Genomic DNA, 21,791 nt, shown 5'->3' on the forward strand with positions numbered 1-21,791 from the left:
ATAGTCCCTTTTAAGTTTAAAAAACACTGAAGTTTCACTTTATAGTTAAGAAAAATGAGACTCAGTTTGATCAATAACTCTACCAGTTTCCTAATGTTCCTTATGAACATAGTTGTGTCATATTGTTTTCAGTCGTAAGGTCCTTAAGAAGTGAAGCAATAATTGAGTTGTATTCAACAGCACAAAATTTTTCTTTTCTGTTCTTAGCAGATGTTTCACAATGATTACAACTATGTATTTGAACCATGATGCTTCATAGCTTTATCTTATCTCCCCAATGAACTTGTTAGCCCTTTAAGGAAAGAACCATCTCTGGTAATTCCCCTTACCTCCTGCAGTAATAACATGATTCTAAGCAGAGAATTCTAGGGCTCAGTAAAAGTATATTTAATTGAATAACAGAAAAAGAATTATAAAGAGTTTTAAAATTCATATGCCTCTGAGTGATAACTGACAGGATTGTGTCATCCTTCTAAAAATAAAATAGAAATCATAGGGTTTTCTCAACAACATGGAAAAACCAACATATCATTTCTCTGTTCAGTATCAACTGTTGGCACAATGACTCAAAATATTCTGGGTTTCAAGTCCATTAGTATTACCAAAAAATTTTTTATAGGTTTATAAGAACAGAATTTGGAATAGGCAAGCCTTCAGACAGTATGGCCCGCTCACATTTTCTCAGGTTGGTAGAGTGCTGATATACCTTAACTGCTTAATAGTTATCCAAGATTCATGTTCTGCTAAAGTGTTTGGATTCCATGAAGAAAACAAGTAGGTAGGCTGGTTTTATATGAAAAGGGAAGAAAACAATCTCCACAGAGGCTTTCAATTCTGTCTATCAAATAGAATTTTTATGGCTTTGGCATAAACCCTTGAAAAGCTTAAATTTTAATAGAAATGCCGATGTAGTTTTAAATATAGCACCCCTGGTCTATGCTTGTATTACAGTGAAATTCAGTGTCCCTCACAGCAACCAAATATTGGAAATCTCAATGGCAGTGTTCCCTTCAATGTTTAGTTATTTGAAAATCTTTCTTTTGATAGGAAATGGATTTGTCAAGTACTGAATGATGTAAAAATTGCTATAACCATTTTAAGCCTGTGTACTTAAAACTACTACTCATGCAAATGTAAGTTTTAAAGCTCCTAAATTTGATGAAATGTTTTTATTACCAATGAACTGTAATTCTTCATATGCTGTCAGCAAGATGTAGTACAAAGAATACTGCACTTTGAGAAAGAAAACACTATTGTTAGAAGTAAATTTTACATTCACTATTCTGTGAGATATTGGCAGATCTCTTCATCAATTTAGGTCTCAGTTTTCTGTCAGCGAAATAGGAACAATAATGACATTCTTAAATGGTTATTGTGAAAGTCATGTGAGACATAAGTGAGATGTGATTTTTAGGCATAGAAAGTGGCTTAATAAATTATATATTTTTACATACATATTTTTTGTTTTAAAATATAATCATAGTATATATAAATATTGCAATATACTGTAAAACTTTAGGAAACGTAAAAATTAGAGAGATCACTAATTATATGAAAAAATCTATAAATTCTATAGATATTGCTATTCATTTTTTATGTAATCACTTTTCTTGTATGTGTAAATTACATGTAACTTTTTGTCATCAGCATAAATACCTTTGTAAACAAGTATATATGTATATGTGTGTATATGTGTGTTTGTGGATGCATATATACATGTGTATGCACACACATACATGTAATTATTTCTTTAAGAAAATACATGAAGTGGATTCATTAAGTAATCTTAGTGAAAATATTTACAGTCAATTGCCCTGTATAACTTTGTGCTAACTTTTGCTCCCATAAGTAGTTAGATACAAGTTCTTGGTATTTATCCTTTAAAAAACTCCTTGGTAATTTGGTAGTTAAAAATAATATTGATCTTTCAATAAGTATGTATTTGATAACTAAGATAGTTAAATATTTTAAAATAATTATTAGGTATTACTTTAATGTTCTTTCTTCATTTTTCTGTCAGGGAATTTGTCTCTTTTTAAAATTAATTTGTATGCATTCTTCATTATTTGCTGAGCCTCAGTTTTCTTACCTGGAACATGGGTAGAATAATAATTCATGAACTTTTTTATTGTGATGATTAAATGAGGTAATATAACCTAGAGTGTGGAGATAATTATTAATAGAATGTCAAAGTATTATAGCTAATAAGAGATAGAGATGTAAGTTTAATTATGTTCCACCTCCCATGCTCTTTTCAAAATAGACCTCTATAAACCAAATTATAACAACCATTAATATACATCATTTCAAAAAATTGATATAATTTTTCCATATTTCTTTTCTGGAATTGATGCAACCAATAAATATTTATTAATCTCCACATGGGTCTAGTCATCTGCCTAGGAGCTGAGACTTTAAGAGAACACATGTACTCTTATACTTTTAAAATACATACACATAACTCATGTCACTTTAATATTACCACAAATCTATTATTAAATATTCTTCTATGGGTAAATGTGTAAACAAATTGTGATACACCTATGCAAGAGAATACTGCTCAGCAATAAGAAAAAGCAAACTATTGGGACATGCAACATCTTGGATAGATCTTGAGGGCATTGTGCTGAATGAAAAAAGCCAATTTCAAAAGGTCACATACTGTATGATTCTGCTCATTCTGGAAATCATAAAATTGTAGTGATGAGAAACGGATCAGTGGTGGTCAAGGGTTAGTGTTGTGGGGAAGATGTGACAAAGTGTAGTGAGAGGAATTTTGTTTGGAGTGAGGGAATATTACTGTGTCCTGATTATGGATCTATACATGTGATAAAATTGTATAGATTTATACACCCACACAATGAATGACTATAAAGCCTAGAGAAATCTAAATAAGGTGTGTAGTGTAGTTTATAATATCATGCCAATGTCATTTTCCTATTTTTTTTAAATTGTGGTATAATTGTCACATAACATTGTGTTAGTTCCAGATGTTCTACATAGTGATTCGATATTTGTATATATTGCAAAATGATCACCACAGTAAGTCTAGTTAACATCTATCACCATACATAGTAAAAAATTTATTTTTCTTATAATGAGAACTTTTAAAATCTACTCTCTTAGCAACTTTCAAATATATAATATACTATCATTAACTATCTTCACCATGCTGTACATTATATCCCTATAACATTTATTTTATAACTGAAGTTTGTACCTTTTGACCCCTTTCACCCATTTTGCCCCCTGCCCCATCTGCCTCTGACAATCACCAATCTGTTCTCTGTATCTATGAGCTTGTTTTATTTTGTTTTGGCTTTTATATTCCACATGTAAGAGAGATCATATGGTATTTGTCTTTCTCTGTCTGACTTGTTTCACTTAGCATAATGCCCTCAAGTCCATCTATGTTGTTGCAAATAGCAAGATCTCATTATTACTTTTATGGCAGAATAATATTCCATTGCATATATGCCACAATTTCTTTATCCATTTATCCACTGATGACACTTAGGTTGTTTCCATATCTTGGCTATTGTAAACAATGCTGTGATGATTACGGGGATGCATATATATTTTTGAGTTGGTGTTTTCTTCAGTTAAATACGCAGAAGTGGAATTGCTGGATCATATGGTAATTCTGTTTTTAACTTTTTTGAGGAAACTCCATACTGTTTTCCACAGTGGCTGCACCAATTTACATTCCCACCAACAGTGCACAAGGGTTGCTTTTTCTTCATATCCTTCCAAACTCTTCTTATTTCTTGTCATTTTAATAATAGCCTTATTTGTATCTTCTACAGTTTCTTTCATCAGTGTCTTATGGTTTTCAGTGTGCAAGTCTTTCACCTCCTTGGTTAAATGTATTCCTAGGTATTTTAATCAGTTTCCTGGCTTTGACAATTGTACTTTGGTTATGTAAAATTTTATCTTTAGGGGCAGCTGGGTGAAGGATGCATGAGAATGCTCTGCATCATGTTTGCAACTTCTTTTTATTTATTTATTTATTTATTTATTTATGGCTGTGTTGGGTCCTTGTTGCTGCGTGCAGGCTCTCTCCAGTTGCAGCAAGTGGGGGCCACTCTCTGTTGCGGTACGCAGGCTTCTCATTGCGGTGGCCTCTCCTGTTGCAGAGCACAGGCCCCAGGCACACAGGCTTCAGTAGTTGTGGCTCGTGGGCTCCAGAGCGCAGGCTCAGCAGTTGTGGCGCACGGGCCTAGTTGCTCCGCAGCATGTGGGATCCTCCCGGACCAGGGCTCGAACCCATGTCCCCCGCATCAGCAGGCGGATTCCCAACCACTGTGCCACCAGGGAAGCCCTGCAACTTCTTTGCAAATAGATTTTTTAAGTCAGTAGTTGAAAAATTCATGGCCATTGTTTCGTGCACTTGTACAGCCTTCAAGAGTATCATAATTGATGATGACTGATTTGTAGTTAATTCCAATAAGACAGGAACCATGAATAACTTTTCACCATTCTATCTCCAACACTTAGGACATTTCCTGTAACAGAAAAGGCACTCAGTAAATGCTTGCTAAATGAATAAATTGATGCAAAAAAAATTATCAAGTGGTTGTATCTAAAATAAGCAAGCTATTTGCATATTATTGGAATTTTAGATTGTTTCCAACATCTGCCACTATAAATGTTGTCACTACAAGGAGCATCTTTATTTATACAATTGATCTCCCACTCCTTATGGATTTTACGTATTTTCTTTAAGAATCAATTCTCAAGAATGAGATGACTGGGTTTAAAATATGTAACTTTATTTGAGCTTAAATTTTTTTTATCAATTTACTTTGTTAAATAGCATAATTTACTGTTAATTATTTTATTGAAACTGCCTCATCTCCCACTTCATCTTGAAATCACTCTATACCTGAGTCTTACCTTATATCTGCTACTCAACTATTTACTTAGTTCCTTACCCAAACCTGAATCTCATTTCAGCACTATACATCATGATAAAAAACATGAGGAACTCTAGCATGAAGATCACATTGCTGTGTTTGTATTTATATTTGTGTGCGTGTGTGTGTGCCCCCCCTGCATATCACATATGGGGCAGGAACTAGATGACAGTAAAATTCCTTTATGAAGTGAACTTTAGGAATGTTTCAATTGAACTGTATGTTAAACAATTTACTTTGTGTGTTTACTTACATAGTGTTGTCAGCACTGACAAGTTCAAGTTTAAAATCCTTTGTTGTCTTGAGGATGAATGCTTCTAACGGTATTAATTAAAATGTAGAGGCATTGTAGTTTTTAGATAATTCACTAACCAGGTGTCAACAAGATTGGGAAAATATTGTTCTTTTCAATATTTGCTCATTTTTCTACATTGCCTAATTTCTGAAATTAGATCTTTATACCATTTAATGTATCCCTTTTGCCAGAAAAGCTACTGTGTAAATCATCGCCTTAACATTTTTAGCAATTTTAGAAGGAAACTGGTGTATATTGGAAAATTTCAATTTTAAAACCAGCTTATAATTTTTTTAAAACAGATATATCAATTTTTTACTTTTTGTTAAAACCATTCTTAATTGAATATAATTTTTATCTGAATTACAGAAACTTCTAATTACTGAGACTTTATTAATTTCAGGAGTAAAATTTTCTGGAACTTGTATTTAACTTTTTGAGTCATGTCGCTGCAGAATCTAAGGTGAGTTTTTGTGGCCAGGACATTTCAATTAGTAGTTTAAAGTGACAGATGTGCACACTACAGTGAATTTCCTAGTAACATATATTAATCTAGAAAGGATTTAAGAGTTAAAGTTGATTCATTTTCCAGTAACGTTGTGTTAGAATTTACTTTTACGAAAATTCATGATTACTTCATTTTAATGGGATTTTATGAAGAGTAAATTAAAAATGTATTTAGTTTCTTAAATAGCCTATGAAAGCTCCACCGTTTCTCATTTATGTTAGAAAGATATTTAAAGAACACTTTACTGTTTGGGCAGCAATCATGTAATAGTTGCAAATTAAGCTCATTAACTGATAGCACCAGATTTTGTGGCAGTCTGTGCAGGCAAGATATATTCATTCAATAATGATAATGTGCCTCAAATTAGTTTACTAACTGTAATCCCAAAGTATGAACAATGTTTAATGTTATAAAATGAGTCTAAAACTCACAGATTACTGTGGGAAATCATGATAATTATCTGCTCACTATTAGCAAAGCAGTGATTGCCAGTCTGTTAATTAATGAATTGTCTCAGTTGGTTAACATAGATAATTTCTTGCCACGTACTGTGTTTCTAATTCTGACAATTGGTCTTTCAAAATATGCATTATTAATCCAAAGACATACTGAGGGTAGGATGGATGAACTTAAATTAATCAATATTAAATTTATTATTCAGTATAATTAATATCGTAATTAAAATAGTGTCTCAAAACTTTTTTCTATTTGATGACATCATATTAGTTGTCATTTTTCTGCATATAAAATGAGATATTAATTTAGTCTTAAAATGATGACAATATTGTTTCAAAACAATGTAACTAGAATACATAAATATAAATACATTACCACATAAGAAAGATTTTGTTAAATTGGTGGTTTTTTCCTTACCAGCTTTTCCTGCTCCAAATTAAAACAAACAAACAAAAAAAAACCCCAAAAACCTAAAGATCTAAAGCATTTAGTTGCCTTATGAATTAAACTTTAAAGCAACTCAGGACCCACATATCTCACTGCCAAGTTATATTTACTTCGGTTTAAGGTAAATAGTTTTATCCTTTAAGATAACTGAGATTATGAGAATTTTAAATTGCTCTTGCCTTATGTAAAATATGAATAATACTGCTTATAACCTGACTACCTTAGAGAGAGATTCTGAGGAGGGTTGATGAGTTACTTAACAAGGACTTCTAAGGTTCTTGGGGAAAAAAAAATAACAAAACAAAACTCCACAAATATACACTTTTGGTACTATGAGAATAGTTAAGCATTAATTGTGGCATAAAAGATGTGATGCTGTTAAAGTACTGTAATATTAAACTCTGTATACTTCTGATCTGACGATTTTTGTCAGTTTCCCATAAGAATTCCACAACATTTAACAGACATTTCCAGTTACTGCACTCTAGTGAACTACAAGCTAGTCTCCATTTTATGTGCAAATTTGTGGGTACAGTGTTTTGTTTTTGTTATTGGGAGTAACAATAAGTAAACATGACAAAAATTGGCTTAAATAGTAAAAGGAAGTTTCTGACTTACGTACCTAGACCTGATGGAGCAGTGTCCTCAGTAATGCTTGATTTTGAGACTCAGTGATGTTCTTAAGGATGAGGTTTCTTTCTCGCTTTCCACTTTGCCTTTAATGCTATTGGGGTCATCCTAAGACTTTCTCCCTTCATGATATGAAGATGGTATCCAGCAGCTCAGAGGACTGCATTCTTCCTTCATCTTAGCCTCAGAAATCCTTGAAAAACTCTAGGGATTCAATTTGATTGGATCATCTTGGGGCAAGTGCCTGTCCCCAGTCCAATCCCTGTAGTGAAAAGGTACTGACTGCCTTAACTTAGGTCACGTGTTCTGCCCCTGGCATTGTGGGGATAGTTGGGTTGTTTGGGACAACATAGATCCCCAAATAGAAATCAGGGCCTGTTATGAAGGTTGAGGTCAACTTTTTAAGTAGAAAAGGATATCTACATATCTATCTATATATATATCTCTCTCTCAATATAGAGAGAGATATCCTATATATATATCAGCTTCAAACATTAATGTCTATTCACAATAAGTTAGTCCTTTTATTTTTTTAAAAGATGCAAGTGTGAATGGTATGGCCAGGGTATCAATGAGTCCCTGAGTATCAAATTAGCTCATGTTTTCCCTCAAAATTACATTCCAATAATGGCAAGTCTGATTTTATTAATAAAAATATATTTTTCAATGAATTCCTCTTCTGCAGAATATCAGAAAAGTTTTAGAGTACACTTACATATTCTAGAGAGCACTCCTGGTTTTCATTTTTTATTTTACCTCCACATCTGGTTCTGGTCTATGATTCTTGCTCTGCCCACCCATTGGACATTACTGCTCTGCTTTTCCTGAAGACTGTGGAACTTGGTATCCCTCTGCCCAGAATATGTTTTACCCAGCTCTTCAGGAGGCTGGTAGCTCATCGTTTCAGGTCTCTGTTTAAAAGTCATTTCTAAGAGAGGCTGTCCTTGACCAGTCTATCTAAATGATGTCCCCATCATGCAGTAATTTATTATTTATTAACAATTTTTTATTATTCTAATAAGCATCTGATATTCTTTGCATTATTTTCTTTGTTGCTTTTTAAATTGCTAATTCTGTTTCTTTGATCTCTTCATATTAAAATGTTAGCTTTATGAGAGACATTGTCTTACTCATCAAGACTGTTTTGCTCACCCATCTATTCCCCACATACAGAATAGTGCCTGGTATAGAGAAGGTGTGATGAACATTTACAGAATGAACAAATGAGTAGGTTGTCTTTGAATGTGTTTTTCTCTCTTGCTCTGTCTCTCAAGCATGGGCATGAACTTTCCCCTCATCTCCCACTGAAGACACTGAAAATTAAAATATAATAGAAAAGAAACAAAACCCTGGGTGTAATTTATAATTGGTACTGGACAGGTCAGCTCAAAGGTGCCACCTAAACTAAACTTACTGTTAAGACATTTCTAACAGGATGGCTCCTGTTTAGCTTCCTGTCTGTATCTGTGTGGTAATGGCCAATTTTCTTCCCTCCTAATTCCTCTGCTTGCCACACACTTAAAAGAGTGTTCTTGAGCTTCACAATCCTACTACCCACAGGAGGACAGACAATGTCTTTCTTTTCTTCGAATCTGAGACCTACCGAATTCATTTCCTGTCCCCAGTTTGACCTCTTCACAGAGATGGTTGTCATGAGCAGTTCTACTTATTTTAAGGAAGATTCCACCTCCAACCACAGAGGTGCAGTCTGGCCCATTGTCTTCAAAAGAACAATATTCTTGGAATACAGTAGTCATGCATCAGCCCCTTACCTGACAATTTATTTGTCTTAAATAATAATAGTGTGGGATATCAGCAGTTTGATGCAATAGTCCAATGTTTAGCCAAACCCAATTTATTTCCAATGTATAGTTTCTCGTCTAGCTCAAGTTAATTGGGCTTTCTCATCTTTCTTTAAGTCTTAAGAGGTCTTAATTGCTTATGTCTTGTGGACATTATTTTCACAAGAATTTCCCCCAAGGACTTGCTATAATTTTCAGACAGCACGTTCTAAAGCCATACTTGGAAAAAAAAAATTCCTCTAAGGGGAGCACAATCTGCAGATACTCAACTCTACTTGCAGCATAGCCAACCTCTTTGTATTATCTGACAGAGCAATTGCATCCCTTGGAGTCACATCTCTGCTTTACATCTTCAAAATTAAAAAGCACATTTTCAGTGCATGGTTTTCCTGGAACAATAAAACAGCCTCAATGAAAGTAGAATACAAGTCTCTAACAATTGGAAAGCAGAAAACATCCTGACTGCTTTAAAAGATCAGGTTTGTTTAGTTTAGCTTTTATTTGTTTGTTCCACCATGCTCTCAGCTTTGCTTATGCCAGCTTTAGATTTCAAAGATATTAGCATGAAGTTTTCATCTAGGCCTGCAAAACTGTTAAGCAAAACTGTTAAGTAAAATTTTTCACAAAAACCAGTGTTTGTCTTACTGTTCTTCAATAGGAGAAACTGCTTCACAATTTTAGCTTTAGTTACCATCTTCCAAATTGATAGACTGATGACATTTGGAAGAGTGACAGAGGGATTATGATTTTCTCATATCAGGAAGAAAGTCCATTTTTTGCATATAAAAAGGATTTTGGAAACTGGTTGTCTATGGTGAAGAATTTATGCAAATGATCAAGAGTTCCTGCTTGTATTTCCTGATAAACTTTAGTTTCTCTAAAAGAAATTCAAATGTTTCCTCACATGTAAATTACAAGGACAACTCTCCTCTGGGAAATATAGTTGTTAATGCTGGACCGGATATAATTTAGAGGCTAAACATGGAGGCAGATTTAAGAATAGCTTTTCCTTAACCTTTTAATGATAAAGGCCAAATACTTGAACTTCCAGTTTGCTAACCTTTAAGACCAAAGGTTTTGAGAGAGAAGAGCCCATGTTAATGGCTTAATGGAGACATCTGACAAAGGTAATTCATTTTAGTAGCACTTTAATGAAGTGAGAATTTGGCAAAAGAAACTGAGAGGCTGACAAGTCAAAGGTTGAGGTGGTAATGGACTGGATGTCTCTTGAATTATTGGGACTTCAGTTTGGATGACTTAGTAAAAGATATATTTAAGGCCATTATGGATAGAGCACTCAAAGGTGTCATTATCTCAATCCTCTCAACTCTCCTACTGTAATAGTTCTTGAAATCGTTAGTTCCTCTCACTTCTTATTGCCCTTGCTTGAATACTTGCATAGACTATTATTATATTAGCTTCCAAATTAGCAACCCGCATATCACTGTTCTCTGCCATGGTCCATCTTCCAAGTTTCACACAGAATCATTTTTCTAAAACACAAATGCTTAAAATCATATATACTTGATGAGAATGTAAATTGCTTCTACCTTAATGAGCAACTTTGTGGCAATATCAGTCAAAACTTAAAATCCACATATCACTTAAATGAGCAATGTCACTTTTAGGAGTTTATCTTATAGCTGTATTCACCCATGCAAAATGTTGAATGTGTAAGGATACACATTGCACATCAATGATAGAAGAGATTTGGGAAAGCTGAATATCTATCAGCAAAGAACTAGTTAAATGAATTGTGGTATATTAATACGATAGAATTTACATAGCCATTAAAATGAATGAAACAGATCTGTATGTATAAAAATGCACTAGATTTATTTATTTGGGGGGAAATAAAGTGTAGAATAGTGTGTGTGGGAAAGTATATAGAAAGAGTAGGATAAACAAGAAAGTGTTCGTAGCAGTTATTTCCCAGGAGGGATCTAGGAGGAAAATGTAGAAGGGAGACTTACTGGTCATTGTAAACGTTTTGCTTGTTTAGAAATTGAACTTTGTGCTTTAATGCTCATTAAAACAAAATTGATTTTTAAAAAATCATTCAGTGGTTTTCAGTAATCTCTTGGATGATCTTAAGAATCATTAGTATTAATGTATATATGTGTTATATCTACTATAATAAATTTAGTATTATACATATATAACACCATATATATCTATAATGCCACATATATCATAATGTTATATATATATATATTATAGTGTCATATATTTAATATCATGTAAGCCACCTATATTTAATCTGTCTTTCTGTCTATCCATCTAATCATCATGGTCTGTAGGAACATTTACTTTGCCAGTTATCATTAAAATAATACTTCCAAATTTCTACCAACAGAGCTTTCTTAGCTTCTTACAGGTTATGTAGTTAGGGAGTTTGGTGATGTTCATTATAACTTAGTTGTGTGTTACTCTGAAGATTTGCTTCAAGTGAAGCTTCTTTTGCAAAATATTTTCTACATGGAGCTAATACCCAATTACATGATGTAGCTTTACAAATAATTTACTGTTGTATAATATACACACAGAAAATTACCCAAACATTAAGTACACAGCTAAATAAATAAATACCACAATGCTACCAATTCATTTAACCACCACCAAAAAAAAAAAAAAGACATAACCATATAGCCAGACTAAAGAAGGCCACCTTGTGTTACTTCCCAGTCATTATAGTGTTGAAAGGAAACTACCTTCCCTGACTTCTAACAGCATGGATTAGTTTTTCCTGTTTTAAAAATTTATATAACTAGATTTATATAGTATCATTTTGTTCTCATGTATTTCCTTCAGTGTATGTTTGTAAGATTTATCCGTGTACTTACATGTAGCATGGTTCATTAATTTTCATTAATAATTAACATTTCATTATATGAATATAGTACAATGTATTTGTTTATTTTACTATTAACATACATTTAAACAGTTTCAAGTTAGGAGCTATTATGAATAATGCTGCCATGAACATTTGAGTACATGTCCTTCATAACACACATGCAAACATTTCTATTGAAAAAAATATGTACATATGGAACTGTTTGGTCATAAAATAGATATACATTCTGTTTTATTAGATACTGCTAGTTTTTTTGTAGTGGTTGTATGAATTTACCTCCTACTAGCCGACTATAAGAGTTGTAATTACTGTAGGTCCTCTTCAATGATTGATATTGTCAGTCTTTCAATTTTTAGTTATTTCGGTGTGTGTGTGTGTGTGTGTGTGTGTGTACGAGACAGAGAGAGAGAGAGAGAATATGTGTGTGCATGTAGTAGATCTATGGATCTAATTTTTAATTTCCTTGATGATTAATGATGTTGAACATACTTTTTGTTGGTTGGACATTTGGTATCTTTTCTGTGAAGTGCCCGTTAGGTCTTTTCCTTATTTTTCTATTAGGTTTACTGTCTTTTTCTTATTGATTTATAAGAATCCTTTAAAATACATGCTCTTTAAATACAACTTAATTGTCAGATACATGTAATTAAAATATCTTCTGATGCTTGCTGAGTTGCCTTTTCACTCTCTTAACGACATCTATTGATCAACAAAAGTTATTAATTTTAAGACATTTTAATTTATCATTGTAATTGCCTTTGTAGTTAGCATTTCTCTTTTCTATTTAAGAAATCTTTGCTATCCCAAGCCATAAAGGTAGTCTTCATTGTTTTCTTCTAGAACCAAGCTAACCAGCAGAAATTTTCATGATGATGGAAATGTTCTAAATCTGTTAATACAGCAGTCACTAACCACATGTATATATCAATATCTTGAAAAGTGGCTATTACTACTGATAAACTGAATTTTTAATTCAAAGTTAAATAGCCTCATGGGACTAGTGGTTACTGTGTTGCATAGCACAGTTTATTATTAATTTTAAAATTTCACTGTTAGATCAACAATAATCTATTTTGTCTGTTTTTTAGTTTCTGGGTTTTTTCCATTTTTTTGCGGTATGCGGGCCTCTCACTGTTGTGGCCTCTCCTGTTGTGGAGCACAGGCTCTGGATGCGCAGGCTCAGCAGCCATGGCTCACGGGTCCAGCCACTCCGCGGCACGTGGGATCTTCACGGACCGGGGCACGAACCCATGTCCCCTGCATCAGCAGGCGGACTCTCAACCACTGCGCCACCAGGGAAGCCCTGTTTTTTTTTTTTTAATAATATAGCAGTATTTTGGAAAGTGCACATTTTGTAAGTGAATTGCAGTAATACTTTTATAAGTATGTATGTGTGGGTGTTTTTCTTGACCCTATTCTATTCCATTGGTCTATTTACCGATCCTGTTACATTCTCTTAGTTATTGTAACTTTATAATGTTTTTTGATTTGTGGTGGTATAAGTCCAATATTTTGTTTCTTTTTCAAGATTATTTTGGCTATTTATGGCTCTTCCTAATTCTATATGAATTTTCAAATCAACTTGTTTATATCTTAACTTGCTGGGACTTTGAGATTTCATTTAAATCTGAGGATACTGTGGGGATATTACATATATATGTATACATATATATATAAATTAGACCAAGTTTTTGATCATAGATTTTAAATGTTCTATATACTTAGAGATTTTTGGTCTTGTTCTGTTGTTGACAGAGAAGCTTGATAAATTATGCTACTATGCTTGTGGATTTTTTTCTTTCTTCTCTTGTTTTATGGATTTGTGATTACACATGCAGTGATTTAGAACTGTTCTATTTTCCCCTGATTTGTTTTCGTTATGGCATCTCTCTTTTTCTCTAATAATGCTTCTTGATTTAAAATCTAATTTCTATGATATTAATATAACTACCAGCTTACTTTTGGCTAATGTCCTCTGTTATATCTACTTACACCTTTTTATATTCAATCTTTGTGTCTTTATCTCTCTTAAGCAACATAGAATTAGGTTTGTGTGCTTATTTTGTTTTTTCATTGAAGTATACTTGACATACAATGTTATATTTTGTGCTTGTTTTCTATTCAGATTGATACCCGGTTTTTGGAGTATTTGGACCACTTAACATTCAATGCAATTCTGATAAATTTGGGTTTAAATGTATAAATTTACTGTGTGTTTTTCTCTTTTTCCCCATCTTAATTTTATCTGGGTTAATCATTCTTGCTGATTTCAGGCTTTAACTTTATCTTTGGTCAGCAGTTTGAGTATGATTTGCCTAGATATGATTTTATTTCTCTTTACTCTGCTTATGGTTTGTTAAGCTTCTGTGGATTTATGTTTTTCATCATATTTGGGATGTTATGAGGCATTATTTACTGACTTGTTTTTATATGCAACGTGAGCTGCAAAATTAATAAGCATCCTATCATTCAAAATGTTTATTCTGATGTTTAATCGAACTTTTAAAGGAATTATATTTGTAACTTAATATCCATTAATTAGCCATAATAATTATAAATAGCAAAGCCATTCCCATTTATTCTACATATATTTATTGAGCATCTACTATTTGTAATACTGTGCTAGGTCCCAGTTTTAAAAATAAGCAATATAATTGAGTAGATATTTCTCCAAAGAATATAAACAAATGAAAGATAAGCAAATGAAAGATGCTCAACACCATTAGTCATTAGGAGAATAAAATCAAAACTACGATGAGATACCTCTTCACAACCACTAAGATGGCTGATATAAGACAAATAAGTGTTGGAAAGGATGTGGAGAAATTGGAATACTCATCTATTGCTGGTTGGATTTTAAAATGGTACAACCAATTTGGAAAACAGTTTAGCTATTCATTGAGATGTTAAATGTAAAGTTACTATATGACTCAGCAATTCCACTCCTAGGTATATACCCAAGAGAATTGAAAATAGGTGCTCAAACAAAAAACTTGTACACAAATGTCCATATCAGCATTATTCATAATAACAAGAAGCAAGCTGCATGTTCATCAACTGAGGAATATATTTTAAAAGATGTGGTAAAAAAAAAAATGTTTCTGAAGAACCTAGGGGCAGGACAGGAATAAAGACACAGACATAGAGAATGGACTTGAGGACATGGGGAGGGGGAAGGGTAAGCTGAGACGAAGTGAGAGAGTGGCATGGACATATATGCAGTACCAAATGTAAAATAGATAGCTAGTGGGAAGCAGCTGCATAGCATGGGGAGATCAGCTTGGTGCTTTGTGACCACCTAGAGGGGTGGGATAGGGAGGGTAGGAGGGAGACACAAGAGGGAGGGGATATGGGGATACATGTATACGTATAGCTGATTCACTTTGTTATACAGCAGCAACTAACACAACAATGTAAAGCAATTATACTCCAATAAAGATGTTAAAAAAAAAAGATGTGGTGTATCCACACAATGGAATATTATTCAGCTATTAGAAGAAATGAAGTGCTGGTACATGCTATGATACAGATGAAACTTCAAAGCATAAGCTTTCGTTTATATAGTTCTATACAGGGGAATTGTATGATTTCCATTTATTTAATATATCCAGAATAGACAAAACTATAGAAACAGAAGGTAGGGCTATCTATGTGTGTTGTGGGGTAGTGAGGTTGGGAGGAGTTGTTGAATGGGAAGCTACAACTGGTGGGTACAAGTTTTCTTTTCAGGTAATGAAAATGTTCTAAAATTAGGTTGTGCTAAAGGATCACAACTGTGACTATACAAAAAGCTATTTGTACACTTGGAAGGAGTCATATTTTTTGATATATGAGTTATCTCAATAAAGCTGTTAAAAAGGTAAAGAAAAAGCAAAATAATGGATATAATGACAATGTTACATTTATTTAAAATATTAATTTTGTTAAAGACATTCAAAAAGTATTTTATCTCTTAAAATATTTCATTAATTGTTCTTCTGACTTCTTTTGCTAATATTTTCTGCCGTCTGTGAGTTTGGAACCTGTCTCAGTTTGATACAGTTAATTGTATATTCATTCAGTGAAACCAATATTAGGAAAAACATTTTGCTCTGAATAATCAAGTAAACTTCTGACCATTACCTTTCAGAGGTTAAAAAGCTCACTCAAATTGCACAGTTTGAAGAAAAAAATGTAGTGTGATGTGCTATAACTTTGAGAAAGCTTTGAAAAAAGCATATATTATGTTTCACTTCATTTTTCAATGGCTTGTATATGAGGAGTAAAAAACAGAAGTCATATAAATTGAATGAGTTATATTTATTGGAAGCCATACAAATATTCTTTTATGATAGCTAGTAAAGCTTTACATATTTGTGAAGTGTAATATGTTAATGATTTCCTGAAGAAGACTTCAATATAATTAAATTTCATTTCTAATTTTCTCTCAGAATTTCACCTTCCATGTGAATGATAGCTTAAAAAAAATAGTGACATCACTGGAATGACCATGTATGGTTTTATTCCCAAAAATTATATGAGTTTGAATTATTTTTTAGATTCCATATATAAGTGATAGTGATACTAGAAAAGCGTTATCAAAAGTTGAGGCTCTTGTTCAACTCATTCAAAAAGAATTTGAGCAAGGAACACAAAACACTAAGGAAAAATAAAGACAGGCTGGGGAGCAAAGAGTACAAAGAAGCGGTTTATTCAGGGCAGAAGCTAAAGTTACACACTCAGAGGAGAAGAGTATGGGCATGTCAGAGTGAGGGTTTTTTGATCCCCCTTTTATCTTATTTTTAGCCTTTTGAATGGGTGGGGGTCTTTTTTTTGCGGTACGCGGGCCTGTTACCGCTGTGGCCTCTCCCGTTGCGGAGCACAGGCTCTGGACGCGCAGGCCCTGTGGCCACGGCTCAACGGGCCCAGCCGCTCCGCGGCATGTGGGATCTTCCCGGACCGGGGCACAAACCCGTGTCCCCTGCATCGGCAGGCAGACTCTCAACCACTGCGCCACCAGGGAAGCCCGAGTGGGGGTCTTTTTGATTACAGTTGGAATATTCATTGAGGGGAAGGTTGTGGTGTGACCTGGACTGCACCAGGCTACATCAGCTCCGGGTCTTGAGCTTTTTTCTCCTACAGCCACCGTACATATGCTCTAAGAGCTGTTTCCCTTAAATGTTTCCCTTCCGCACCACATGTGGAAGGTGGTACCGGGTCATCAGCAACCTGTGCAGTTTTATTGCACGTGCTTCACAATTCTCATGGTCAGGGTTTCTTGTTAAGATGCTACAAAGTTTCTGTTTTAAATGCGATTCCCCTATGTGTCATGCCCTCATTAAATGCAAAACAAGGAGGTGGCTTTGCCTTCTGCCTAATGCCTATGCATGAAGAGGCTGTCCTTGGGCCCCACCCTACTCTATTCATACCATGCAGTATTGTCTTTCTCTGTTTGACTTATTTAACTTAACATGATGACCACAAGGTCCATCCATGTCACAAACAACAGGATTTCCTTCTTTCTCATCACTGACCAATTTTGCATTGTGTATTGTATAATTGAAATTTGCTAAGAGAGCAGAGCTTAAATATTCTGAACAAAGCAAGTAAATAAAATAAATATTTGAAGTGATGGATATTTAATTAAATGGGAAGAATCCTTTCACAATGTAGACATATATCAAATCGTCATCATGTACGCTTTAAATATCTTATTTGTCAATTATACCTCAATAAAGCTGAAAAAATTTACATATAAATCACTTAGTCTTATATCTCTACATATTAGCTTACCTGGTTTGATACTTCCTCATAAGCCAATGTATTTTTCTGTCCTTCTACTTCTCTGTACCATCTCTTTAGCTTCCATGACCCCCATCAATGCCACCAGCTAGCATCTATACAAAACAACTTCTTTAAAAAAATGGTATTTTATTATAGTTGATTTACAATATTGTGTTAATTTCTGCTATACAGCAAATGATTCAGTTATTCATGTATATACATTTATATACTTTTTCATATTCTTTTCCATTATCGTTTATTACAGGATATTGAATATAGTTCCCTGTGTTATACAGTAGGACCTTGTTGTTTATCCACTCTATATATAATAGTTTGCACTATTAATCCCAAACTCCCAAACCATCCCTCCCCCACCCCTCTACCCCTTGGCAACCACGTCTGTTCTCTATATCTGTGAGTCTGTTTCTGTTTCATAGACAAGTTTATTTGTGTCATATTTTAGATTCCACATATAAGGGATATCATATGGTATATATCTTTCTCTTTCTGACTTACTTCACTTAGTGTGATAGTCTGTAGATCCATCCATGTTGCTGCAAATGGCATTATTTCATTCTTTTTTTATGGCTGAGCAGTATTCCTTTGTACATATGTACAACATCTTCTTTATCCATTCATCTGATGATGGACATTTAGGTTGTTTCCATGTCTGGGCTATTGTGAATAGTGCTGCAATGAATATAGGGGTGCATGTATCTTTTCAAATTATAGTTTTGACCAGATATAGGCCCAGGAATGGGATTGCTGGATCGTATGGCAACTCTATTTCCAGTTTTTTGAGGAACCTCCATACTGTTTTCCATAGTGGCTGCACCCATTTATATTCCCACCAACAGTGCAGAGGGTTCCCTTTTCTCCACACCCTTTCCAGTATTGATTATTTGTAGACTTTTTTATGATGGCCATTCTGACAAGTGTGAGGTGATACCTCATTGTAGTTTTGATTTGCATTTCTCTGATACTTAGTGATGTTGAGCATCTTTTCATATACCTATTGACCATCTGTATGTCTTCTTTGGAGATATGTCTATTTAGGTCTTCTGCCTGTTTTTTGATTGGGTTGTTAGTTTTTTTTTTGTTATTGAGCTATATGAGCTGTTTGTATGTTTTGGAAATTAAGCCGTTGTTGGTTGCATCATGTACAAATATTTTCTCCCAGTACGTAGGTTGTCTTTTCATTTTGTTTATAGTTTCCTTTGCTGTGCAGAAGCTTATAAGTTTAATTAGGTTCCATTTGTTTATTTTTCCTTTTATTTCTATTGCCTTGGGAGACTGACCTAAGAAAATTGGTACAAAATATGTCAGAGAATGATTTACCTATGTTCTCTTCTAGGAGTTTTATGGTGTCATGTCTTATATTTAGGTCTTAAACCATTTTGAGTTTATTTTGATGTGTGGTGTGAAGGTGTGTTCTAACTTCATTGATTTACATGAGCTGTTCAACTTTCCCTACACCACTTGCTCAACAGACTGTCTTTTCCCCATCGTATATTCTTGCCTCCTTTGTTGAAGATTAATTGACTGTAAGTACGTGGGTTTATTTCGGGGCTCTCTATTCTGTTTCATTGATCCATATGTTTGTTTTTGTGCCAATACCACCCTGTTTTGATTACTGTAGCTTTGTAGTATTGTCTGAAGTTTGGGAGGATTATGCCTCCTCTTTTGTTCTTTTTCCTCAGGATTGCTTTGGCAATTCTGGATCTTTTATGGTTCCATATAAATTTTAGGATTCTATGTTCTAGTTCTGTGAAAAATGTCATGGGTAATTTGATAAGGATTGCATTAAATCTGTAGATTGCTTTGGGTAGTATGGCCATTTCAACAGTATTAATTTTTCCAGTCCAAGATCATGGGCTATCTTTCCATTTCTTTGAATCATTTTCAATGTCCTTTATTAATGTTTTAAAATTCTCAACATATAAGTCTTTTTACCTCCTTGATCAGGTTCATTCCTAAGTATTTTATTTTATTTTTGGTGCAGTTTTAAAAGGCATTGTTTTTTTACATTTCCTTTCTGATATTTCATTGTTAGTGTAAAGAAAGGCAACCAATTTCTGCATGTTAATCTTGTATCCTGCTACCTTGCTGAGTTCATTTATCAGTTCTGATAGTTTTTGTGTGGATTTTATTTAAGGTTTTCTATATATAGTATCATGTCATCTGCATATATTGACAATTTTACCTCTAAAACTACTTTTCTATACATACAATTTCATGTTTTTTTTTCCCCCCAGAATACAAAAAATTCTCAGGAACAGGATAATTTATCAATTAATAAAAGCAAATGAAAGACTTAAAAAGTCTCAAAATGTAGCATAGAAGAAAAAAGAAAAAAAATAACAAGGGAAATAATGTGAATGTAACATGCTTTTAAGAAATTATGTGGTAAATTGAACTATTTGAAATATTTGGTTTTCTTCTAAAATCAAAGAAAGTAAAGCTATTATGATAGTTTCATAATGACTCCTACTTAAATAAGGATTAAATTAATGGGTGATGAAGAGGAAAATACTAGGGATATTAGAGAGGAAGAAAAAAGGCTGACTGATTAAATAAAGGATATGACACTGTTGAAAGTTTTTAAAGTTATGTCATATTTCAAATCTGGCTGTCTCCTTTTATTGTAATATGCATAGAATATATTAGCTTTTGACAAGTAACAACATGATCAAAAATCACTTTTGTAAGCACATGGTAAACAAATTATAAATATTATAAATTGTTATCAGAAGATTTGATGTTAATACAAAAGTACACCCACTTATAAAGCTCTCTGATCTACTGATAACTCTTTCAGAAATTTAGTCAGAAATCTATTCCATCCCTAGTGGCATCAGATTTTACAGTAAACCTAATTTATTCTCACTGTATATATTCCCTACTCTCATCTGCAACTATTTTAAGGACTATCATGTTGTTATAAAATATTGATGATTATCTACATATTACTCACAAGTTAACAGTTAATAAAAATTTACGTGATTTGTTTTAAAAATATTTAGTGTTTAAATCTAAGATATTTTGTAAGTTCTGTAAACCATTTGAAATGACAATAATTCATGTAGACTAAAATCAATTTTGAATGACTAGATCTACCAAAATAAAGCTGATATCCATTTCAATACTTGTTAAATCCACAGTATTCTAATTGCATATTTGTTGACATAATGGGTATATTTTTTGCAATTGACATTTTTCAGTGTTAAAGTACAAAAGCAAGTTGAGCAAGAAGTACACTATAGAATATTGGTAAATGTGTTTAAATTTAGTCTCAAACATTTATATGAAAACATGTAAATGTAGTATGATTACTTGCTGTAGTATACATTATAGTTGGTCTCAGTCAAGAGATCTTCCTAACACACTTTTCACTGATGATTGCCACAAAGCAAGCGATGGGTGGAGAAGAAAGAGAGAAAGGTATTGTGTTCCTCTTTCCATGTTGAGCTTCTTCACCAGCTCTAGCCTGCCTCTTCTCAAAACTTCATGTTATATGAAACAAACTGTAATTTTTCAAGTTGCTATTTGTTATTGCTTTTGGTTATTTGAAGGCAAATGCACTACCAAATAAAATATAATATGCATTTTTAAACACTATATTGATTTAGATGTATTTTTAAAATGTACACCTTTTCATGCGTTTGTCACTGATATGAAAATGTAATTTGAGGAAATGTTCAAGACAAATGACACATAAACATAATCAAGAATTTCAGCTTTTGAATTTCATATCTAAAATTTATTTTCTCTTCCCATGGAGTTTTTACCTTTAATAGTATGAGGAAAATATAAGTAATTATGAAGAACTACCAAATATTTAGTATCTATAATGTGCTGAATACTGTTTTAGTTATTTTACATGTATCATTTGTTTTTTGAATCACTGCTGCAACCCTACTATGGAGGTAAATATACATTTGTTTTACAAATGACAAACTGGGATCAGATTGGTTAGGCAATCTGCTGTAGTTCACGTGGTCAGAAAGTAACTGAGGCTGGACTCCTAAACACACTTGTCAAGGGTGACAGTCTATGTTCTTTTCATGGTGTCTCACTTCCTCTGAACCTTGTTAATCCAGAGCAGATTTGAAAATTGCTG

This window comes from Delphinapterus leucas, chromosome 8, assembly GCF_059928025.1.
Source record: "Delphinapterus leucas isolate spDelLeu-1000000601 "Yukka" chromosome 8, BTC_Dleu_Yukka2, whole genome shotgun sequence".
NCBI classification, from domain to species: Eukaryota; Metazoa; Chordata; class Mammalia; order Artiodactyla; family Monodontidae; genus Delphinapterus; species Delphinapterus leucas.